The following is a 10,433-nucleotide window of genomic DNA, read 5'->3' as shown; positions in this document are numbered from 1 at the left end:
CCACTCGTCACCGGTCTCTGCTTGGACATCGAACCATTGACCGTAACTCTTTGAGTGCGACCATCCACATTTAATGAGAATTCTCAGTGCTTTAAGAAAAGAGTGGTAATGTAGACAGAGTTTGAGAATTTAGTGGAACTTTGACAAGCTAATATTTTAAAAGTCAACTCCTGAATGTTTAGTTTCCAATTTTGTTTGGAATATTAGCATACCCTACAAGATCGTAAGATGGATCGGTACTATATAAGCTGCTGCAAAAATACCAGTTTGCTTACAGATTATTTTGTAGCCTAAAGATTAGCTGTCCATAAGATGAATCTGCAGCAGACACAGAGAGAGAGACCTTGATCCTTAAAATTTAAATTGTTCAAAGAGAAAGTTGTTATTCAAATAGAATTTAGGTTCTGGTTTTTAAAGAAGATCGTAAGATGGATCGGTACTATATAAGCTGCTGCAAAAATACCAGTTTGCTTACAGATTATTTTGTAGCCTAAAGATTAGCTGTCCATAAGATGAATCTGCAGCAGACACAGAGAGAGAGACCTTGATCCTTAAAATTTAAATTGTTCAAAGAGAAAGTTGTTATTCAAATAGAATTTAGGTTCTGGTTTTTAAAGCTGTAGTGTCAGTGAAGTCAGAGGGTTGACATGTCAGTGTAAGGGCTGCAAGTCTTACCAGTTCTATCGGCGATCAGTATCTCCATGAGCGCTAGTATAAGTGAGATATATGTTCAGTTTTGATTTTTTTTGCTAAAATCTGCTGAGAAAGTGAAAGATTTAAGGCATAATTATTATAAACCTGCGTGTTTTCTCTGCCAGTGGCCAACTGCACAACCCTGTGACAATCGTTTTGCTGTCAGCAGCGCTGGAATTATTGTAATTGTTTCACAGTTTAGAGGGATCCCTCAGGGAAGCCTCACATTGATCTGAAACCAAGACTGTCCATAAATTCTCAGGATTACTTTAGGAAAAATGTAATCTGCAATAGTGTCAGGAATCTTAGAGTCTTAGAATGAGACTTCATGAGATGACTGATCAAATCTTAACAGCCTGGTGCTGCTGTGCTTGGCCTCCCGACACCCTGAAAAGTAGTCTGCTAATCCGGCAGAAATTATATTAATTCTTTTACACTGGTTTAGCTTTCCTTAGTGAGCAAAATCATGTGGCCTGGGCTGGAGAAGTGGTGAGTGGGCTGGAGCAACCTGGCAGGTGAGCTCCCCTGTCTCATAAATTTTGATACTTCCTAGTGCTATCTGGGCCTGGGGCCCGGTAACATGAGAACACGAAAGAGTGGTGGTGAGGAAATAGTTTTAAACTGGTATTGCTGCTTGAAACCTCATTTCTTAGCACCAGAATTTTGAACTGGGATGGACGTTAAAGCATCTGTAACCTATAGATAAGTGCTTCTGGCCTCCTGCTTCACTATATAAAATGCTGTGTCTAACCATGAACCCAAGCATAGCCTCTTCATGTTTTTCTTAATGGGACATGCGTCCTGAGAGGACTTTAGGGTTTGTTGGTTTGGGTTTTTTTCTTAAAAAAGTAAATATTTTTCTGGATCATTTGTAGTTCTAATTCTGCATTGTAATTTGTTTGCATCTGCCTGCATCTTGATTTTATCCACAAATTTTAAAAGCTTATCCCTATTCAGTAGTCCAGGTCATTGATGACAACATTAAATACTATTTTATCCAGGCTTCCTGAAATCCAGTCACACTTAAGTTTCCACAGGGACTTGTCAGTAGTTACTTTTTTGGAATTGTTCAACTATTTTTGCTCCCCATATCCAGTACCATATTTCCGTGGTACAAAAATAGTTTGTGTCTTCATTTGCAGACAGAGCTGCAACGTAGCTTTTTCCAGCTCTTGTTGGAGCTCAGTGCCAAGAGGATATGGAGGAGCTTTTGTGGGAGAGGGGAGAAGCTCTGGAAGACTGTCAGGACAGAGGGAGCTGCTGGAATAGACTCTGCCCTTCAACGTGCACTGCTGTTGAGTCAGTTTTAATGGCAGAAAGTTGCATGATGTGTCTGTATGTACAAAAGCATGGTAGCTCTCATGAGAGTCCAGTTACAATCTTAATTAACATCAAAATAGATGACACTTACAGTCTCTCCTCTATTCATAAGGCTTGTTTTCTTCTTGTGATGGGCTGACGTCTCCCACCTTATCTCTGGTTTTCTTTTATCTGAGGAGAAAGTAACCATCTCCTAGTAGCAAAGATTTTTTTTTTTCTTGGTCTGTTTTGGTATCACCAGCTAGTCGAGTCATCATTTCACAAACATTTAAGCTGATACAAGCTAGTACTACCGCTGCTAGAAAGTGTTCCCGGACGCTCATTTCTGCTTTTGGATCAGCCCAGATATTCTTGCCAGTACCTGGTGAGATGGTTGAGGGAGCTGTTTGTTTACTTGCTGGTCAGCTGAACATCAGTGACACCTGAACAGTTTTGGAACTGCGTTTGAGTAGATTCAGGCAGAAGTTTATTACAGGGATTTCTGTGATAATTAGTGAATTTCTCTTAAAATAGCAGGATTCAGAGAGGTATGGCGTCAGGAGTTGTTACTGTATACAGTGATTGCCTATCAGCATCTTCTTGTCAGCTGTGTATAGTCTCCCTGTGGTAAGCACCCTTCTGTCACTGAGGGATGCTCTTCCTCAAATTAGCTCATGTGTACTTAAAGTGGCAAATTTCTCCATAGGTGATGACATGGAGTAACTTGCTATCCCACATAACTTTAATGTTTCCCACGTATGATGATTCTTAGATTTTAAAATCTCAAAGGGTAGAAGATGGCTGTGTTGGATTTTAGTTAATGGGGTATGTACCAACTGTTAACTAAATATTAAAGTATGCAAAGTATATATGTGTATATATATACATAAAAACATGAAAAGAATACATTGCCCCTAGAATTTTTTTTGCTGTGAAACTAATTCTTCTTGGATATGACTTATGTGTTTGTTACTGGTTGCTGGAAGCTTGCACCCAGCCAGGAGGTAGGTTATGGATCGGTGTTCTCATCCCTTCATGCTCAGAAACCAGTCTAGAGACTGCAGTTTTTGTTGCTGTCTCTTTGTGTCTTCAGTAGGAAGAAGTGAGTCACTGTAGAGCTGTGAAGGATCATGAGACTGAGCGACTTCCTCCCCATTTCTGAGCGTCTTCCACCTCATCGCTCACGAATGATGGACCAGTAGCAACGACTGGCCCGTACCACAGCAGCACTGCGATTCAGAGAGCATCGTGCGGCACAGAGGTTGTTGGTCACCAACAGCGGTCTCGTATCTGCAGTATGATCCGGCTCTGCAGCGGCCTGTGGGCACAACACAGCCCCTTCGGGCCTCGGGCCCGCTGTGCTGCTGCTGCCCCTTCTGCGCAGAGCTGACAGGCGATGCTTTCTCTGCTGGGTCCTCTGCTCAGCCAGTGGCATGCTCTTTTTATCCTGCAAAGGGCTGAAGCCCTGCCAAAATGCTGCCTCATGTGGGAGAGGAGTGGTTGAGAAGGGACTCTGTGCTGGAGCAGGGGTTGCTGTGTCCCTTAGAGCAAGAGGAGGGAGAGATCAGTGGCTCTCACCAGGGAGTACTTTCTCCAGAGGCACATCCCAGCTTCGTGGTGAGATCAGCTTGCTACTGAGCAGAGGTTGAAACTCCTCTCCAACATGCAGCTTCAGATCACGCTGAGCTTTTGTTAAAGAAGCTTAAATGTTTGGTAGTATCGTAGTATTTTTTTTTGGCAGCAGCGTGGGGTGATGTCCCTTGCTACTATCGGTACCCTTGATCCTCTATGCCTTGCAAAGGATATAGGAGGTCTGTGCCTCGCTGTGTCCGTGGTCTCGGTGTGCAGCTCTGTGATGAGGTCGATGTGGTGGTCTGCAGTAAATGAATCTCACTCATATGATGATGATCTCATTCTGACATCTTAAAGCTACTATCTAGAGTCTGGTTGTGCTTGGGGAGAAGAATAGTGCGGAGGAGCAGATCGGTCTTTCTGCAGTAAAATTGGAGCTATCGAGGAAGTGTTTGTTGTCCTTCTTTCCTGTTCTACTTGCTTGCTACCTTTATTTAAAATGGGCGCCAGCGTGAAGTGGTGCGCTGTAACCATAGCCTCAAACAAATTTCCGTGGTGGTCGTGTGTAGTTGTATCAAGTCGTAGTAATTATTTGTATGTTAATTGTTCTTCATATCCATAACCTTTTTTGCACGGTGGTTCTATTGAGTACTGCTGCATGGGGCAGGATAAGATGCGTGGTAGTGATGCATTATTCTGATAACAGGCTTGGTATTTTATTATTGATACAAAGATGTGAAAGCTGTTGTACGTTTGAAATGTCTGCTGGATTTTGGCAACACCTTGTTCCGAGTGAGACCTGGTGATCTTGCAGATAAATGCATTGCAAAGCTTTATTTACTCCTTCCTGTTGTGGAAGGACTGAACAAACTTCGCTGTCTTATGAAATCGAGGTGGTAATTTGTTTCTTAAAAAAAAACACGTCAGGAAACAAATCAGTGGTTTTAAACTTTTGAACAGGTGGTAATTGCAGCAGTGCTTCAGTTATGAAATAGTTTATTCATCATTTGGCAGAAGAAAATGTTAAACCTCGCTCTCTTAAATCTCTGTTGTAAGATTTTTATGTACTTCTCTGTGATGAAGTTGGAGAGCAAGTAGGTGAATGACGTTCAGCAAGTTGTCCTTGAGGATTTTATCTATCTGAATTTCTCTACGTGATTTTATCCAACCCTGTGAAATACAGGGCTAAGGTTCTCTTTAATAGGTACATCAGCAGCAATGCTACAGTTTACTTTCTCACATACAAATAGTATGGATTTTCGGGATGGTAAATTAAATCCCATTTTTGAACATATGGACCAGTAAATTTTGTGTAATATTTGGGAAGAGTCTTCAAAGTATGGATTGAGTGCTTGTGAGGTTCAGGCTTTTTGGTTTGTGCTTTTTTTTTGTTGTTGTTGCTTTAATTGGAAAAGGAATGTCGATTGAGTTTCATTCTCAGTGGGAAGAATGCCTTACTACTTTTGTCTCGGGCTTCCCAGGATTCAGGAGAATTTTTCTGTGTTTGAGACTGGCTAGTTTGTGTGTTGCCTAAGGTGATAGTACTGGCTTGATGCCACTAGCAAAAGCTTGCATGGTCAGTGATTTGACACCTTATTTGGGAAATGGTTGTTTTGAGCACCAGGTATCAAAATACTCTGACATAACGCTGCTTCTTCTCTCTGTTTCCTTTGTCAGAAGTGAAACCATATAGCAGTATTTGCAGCATAGGACATGCAATGGTAGCTGAATTATCTGTTTTTAATTTTGGCATGAGTTTGGGTTTCATTTGCTAAATTTGTCTGGGTTTCATTTCCAGTTGATAGAAGTAAAATAAAATCTCGTTTTAACAAGCAAACACTTTGGGTCTAATTCAGTGTTGTCAGAATACCAAGCCAAATCTTGCATGTATATAGAAGAATACCATTTAGGTGGTACCGTTTTTGTAAGAAGTTGATAATTATACTTCATGGTCGTATTTGTCTCAAAGGAGAAAAAAATTATACATTTCTGGGAGGCTGTGAGTTGTTCTGTGTGGACAAACCTTTTGCCACTGTGGAGTTCTGCCATAACTACGAGGAATTTATATGGATGTAGGAGTGCTTGTAGGGAACAACTACTTGGGTCACAGCCTGTGTCATCAGAAGGCGAAAATGATGCATGATTATACAATAAAATTGAACTACAGTAGTTACTTTTTTTTAAAGATGTAATTATTTTCTATGTGTCCCCTTCACCAGTTTAAAATTAAATTGATTTTGTAAATGTGGTGGAAGAGCTATATGTTGTCTAGCAGAAGGCTACGCAATCATCTGGGTGAGGAAATACATCTTGTGTTTGGATAAGATGATCATATTAGAAGCCTAGATTCCTACTCAAATTTAGACTTGGCATGGTTTTGAGTGTCTCAGCTGTTTGGTCCATGGCATGTTAGGGTTGGCACAACCACTGGTTTAAAACCAGAGCTCACATAAGAATAGCTAATGCTGTCCCTGATGTATCTAATTCACTGTGTAATTTTGAGTAGAAAACTACCACTGCCCTGAACTGCTTGAAAACAACAGACTGAAATATCTATTAACAGAGGCTGGATTAAACAAAATATATTTTCCCTGGTTGCATTTTACCAGGTACAAAAAGGTAAAATGGCTTCCCCCCCCCGTTCTCTGACAGGAAAAAAATGCATCAGCTAATCATTGAGAAAAGGCAGTTTGTGCTGCAAAAATTAAACACTGTCCTAATCTACTCATGACTCAGAAATAAAAATAAAAGCTCAAGCCTTTTTTTCTTTGGTACTAAGTAATTTTGACTGCTTATCTAATTCTAGTACAGTGTACTTGGTATGCTATTCATATTAACAGATAGTAAATACAGATGAAAACAGGTATAACATTATTTGACCGTTTTGAAAGTATACAAACTTTTAAATCTTGGGGAGAAAAATTTCCCTCTGAATTTAATTCAAAACATCTCAGGCTGATGCAGGTCCAGTATTACATGTCTGGATACAGATTTGCATATAATAGTGTAGAAATATGGGGTTAATATCGAAGGGGACACTAACTCACACTTTTTAGACTACCTAGGTTAAGAAAACCTGTCCTTTGCATTTTTCCAGACTTCTATGATGATTTACAGCTGTATTTTCGTATTTCTTGTTCTATTTCTTGTTTATTGTTGTAGCTGGAAAGTTGTTTTTCTTCGTTATAGATACAAATAGATAAGCAGCAACCTATCTATTGAGAACTGTCCATTTCACCATCTTTTAAAACAATTTTTGTATTACACCTTTGAGGTGAGAGACAAAGTTGTCCATCCCTTACTTCTCTCTTTGCTTTCACAGTTCCTTGCAAAGCAAACCCAATTCTTTTAGCCCTTAGTTGTTTTATTTAGGTCATGCAATTGTTATCTAGATTCTTCCATTTGGAGATTATGTTTAAGATATGTTTACAAAAAAAATACATATGGGTCTCAGTTAAAAGTCTAGATAGCACATAGAGCAGAGTATTTTTTGTTTATTTGGGCAGAGCAGAGTAATTGCTTTTTGTGTCACGCACAGCTTTTTTTTTCCAATTGGTACAGCTCACAATGAGGAGTTACAGTTTTGCAGCAGTGCCAGATTGTTGACCCCAATATTGGAGAGCTGCTATAATCTCTCGGATCCTTTTCTGCATTGCTGCTGCCTGTTTTGCCACGCTTGATGTCCATTTTGAAGTGTATTGCTTTCTGTTTTATTAAATATCATTGTTGGTTTTGGAACCTTTTTCTAATTGGCTAATGTCAGAATTCAGAAGTATCTTGACCTTCTAAATTCTTGTCTCTCTTCTTTGCTTGTTTTTGTGTGCTGATTTCGTAAGTGTAATCTGTGCACACTATCAAATTGCTAATGGAAATACTGTTATCCTGGGAATGAAGTAGACTAATCTGCGTGTTTTATTATTATCCATAAAAGCATTTATTACAATCATATTTGAAAAAACCTAAGTAAACAGAAGTATGTTGGGCCAAAGCTTTCGCACACAGTAAGCAGGGCAGAGGCTGTGCCTGGGTGACGTGTGCCCAGGTGACGTGTGCCCTACCGCACCGTCTCTGGGCAAGGGTGTTGAGCAAGACTGACCAAGAATTGGTCGAATTGAATTGCGGTCAGGTCAGGACTGAAATCTGGACTTCATTCAGTGTGGCGTCAGCGTTGCAACATTAATAACAACTGTTTGTGTGTGTTTCATCAATCACTTTGCTCACCTCAATGAAATTTCCTCTTGTGCCTTGACTCTAGGGAAAAAAACTTGCTTGATGACCATCATATCTAATGCATGAATGTGGAAAGAACTCAGTCTTGGTGTATTAGAAACTTTATATCAGTGAATAAAACATGATGATAATTTGCTTGGCAGGATTATAAGCTCATAATTTGCCTAAATGAAATTATAATATAAACTCCCTGTAAAGAGACATGGGTCCCTTTTAAAAGCAAGAATCTGCTGCCCTACTGATCGAAGCTAGTTTTAGTGTGTATCAAAATGCATGCAGTAGCTATGTGGACTTATGTACTAAATTTGTCAGATTTGTGTTGAGTCTATCATCCCCACACAAGTTAATCAACAAGTGGAGCAGAGTTGGGGGAAAACCCCTTTCTCTCTTCCTTTTTTTTTTTTTGTTGTTGTAGGCTACTGTTTTCTGTTTTTCTTCTACTTTTGTTATGTTGACCTGTGTATAGCATTTTGGCCTGCCATGGGTGTTGCTTGGAATGGCTTTGACATTGGAAATCGCGGTATCTGGAATTTGCCTCTGCCCTGAGACAAAATACAATCCCCAAGGATGGGTGGAGTAGAAAAAAGGCAACTGGTAACCTCAGCTCCCAACTGTCTTTCCACACGTGCACTCCCTAGTAGTTTGCATCCAGAATAAATAACTCTTTCCTGCATAGATAAACGTGCAACTCCATGCGGGGAACTGGACGACGACATACCAGCGTTCAGAAAGGATTTATAAGCTGTAACTTCTTGTCTTCTCTCGTCAGTGAGCTATCTACCAATTTTTATTTTTTCCTCTCTGTTCTTGAGGGTTTGAGCAACCCGTGCGCTGGGCTATGCTGAAAGAACAATTTCTGAACTTGCTAGTATGGCAGCACCAGCTTCCTGCCTGACTGCTGGTTTTCTCTTATTTTGTCGTTGAGTCCATTGTGTTCTGCCAGTTCAGAGAGAGCTTTCTACATCTTCTTAATAAAGAGTTCCCATCTTCTTTGTTTTCCACTCTTCAGTATTTCACAGCTTTACCTGCTGGAATTTTACCATCTCGCTGGACCAGTCAAGGCTGAGCTTAGCTGAAGGTTAGCATCGTTGAAGCCTTATAAGAAAAATATCTGCTAGCTACTGACAAGAGGCCTGACTCTACCAGCCTCTGGACCACAACCTCTTCGTAGTTTTGTGGTCTTTATTCGGGATGTCGATGTAACTTACTGTAGTTGAGAGGTCACTGATCTCAACGTCTTGCCACTGATTGTTCTCCTGAATGCTGGCTCTGGTGAATTGGCGATGACGGGCAGCGGGGTTCAGAAAGCTCTTCAACAGCTGTGGTTGTTGCTGAGAGGAGGTGTGTCCGCACCTTCATCGCTGAGCGAGATGATAGGAAAAGGAGAGCATACTCCTACAGTCTCTTGGAAGAGTTGCACAAGATTCCTTTGACAAATAGGAATATTGCAAGTTTAACAGAATAGCTGAAGTTCACAGTGGTATTCATCTTGTGAACTAATGCATGTGCCACGTGCAGGTATTTTACTACTCGTACTGCAACTAGAATTTGTTCTGAGTTAAAACTCCTTTACTGCTGTCCATGATAGATGTAAACCTGCAGTTTGACACACCTCTCCTTCCAGTTGGCCACCCTGAGGAATAACAACTTCCTCTCTCTTGACATAGAGGAAACCCAGCATCTGAAGGCACCAGTTTTCGGCTCTCAGTAGATAGCTTCTTGTTTCAAGGCACTTGATGCTGCATGTGAGCGAATTTTTGTTTTCTTTTCAAGTTTTAGACCTTGGCTGATAAACCTCTTAAGGTCTGCGCTAAGAAGACAATCTGAAGAGAAAGAAAATCCCTGTTTCACAGTCGTACAATATAATGCTTCCAAAAACCAGCAGTTTTATTTTGTGACTTGTAGATGTTGATGGCTTCCGTTGCCTGTTCTGTGGTCCTCTCCTTGGCCTTTGCGTCTGTTTAGGGTTCTGCTATACTCATCAGGGGGCTGTCTGTAGACCCAGCTATAGGCTGCACCTCCTGCCTCAGTCTCTTACTAAGTGATAAGTGTGAGCTTTGTTGTACTGCCTGCCAGAGATAAACTATGTTAATATAGTAATAAAGTGGTTATTTATATTACTGGACATTTATCAGTTGAGAAGATACTTGGCTTGCAATTCTGCTGTCCCTGGTGGATGGAATCTTATGTCAAAATTGAGAAGATACTTGGCTTGCAATTCTGCTATCCCTGGTAGATGGAATCTTATGTCAAAGAGGAGAAAAATAGTGTTTGGGTTTTTTACCCCATTCCTAAAGCAATCAAAGGCATGTTGTTAGTACTGGTTTTGTGCATCTGAGTCTGAGCAAGCTCAGTCAGGGTCCTGTGTTCTTTGTTTATTTTTAAATGATCCTGAAATAGGCACTGTATAGAAATTCCAAATCCATTTTTATATCACTTCTGTAATTCCAGTTATGAGATCTGATACTAAAGATGTGGAGTAATGGTCTATACGCATTCATAAGGACTCATGGGCTGTCCTGTTTTATTCCTATTCTGTCTTGAATTTTAAAAAAGAACATTCAAAGATACTACTGTATAGGAAAAGGATTTGGCATTCACAAGTTATTCTCTTACAGCTGGAAAATGCTGTGCAATGT

Source organism: Cariama cristata, unplaced genomic scaffold, assembly GCF_000690535.1.
Source record: "Cariama cristata isolate BGI_N322 unplaced genomic scaffold, ASM69053v1 scaffold7650, whole genome shotgun sequence".
In the NCBI taxonomy this organism is placed as follows: domain Eukaryota; kingdom Metazoa; phylum Chordata; class Aves; order Cariamiformes; family Cariamidae; genus Cariama; species Cariama cristata.
The sequence above is the reverse complement of the archived record's forward strand: the minus strand, read 5'-3'. Positions refer to the sequence as shown.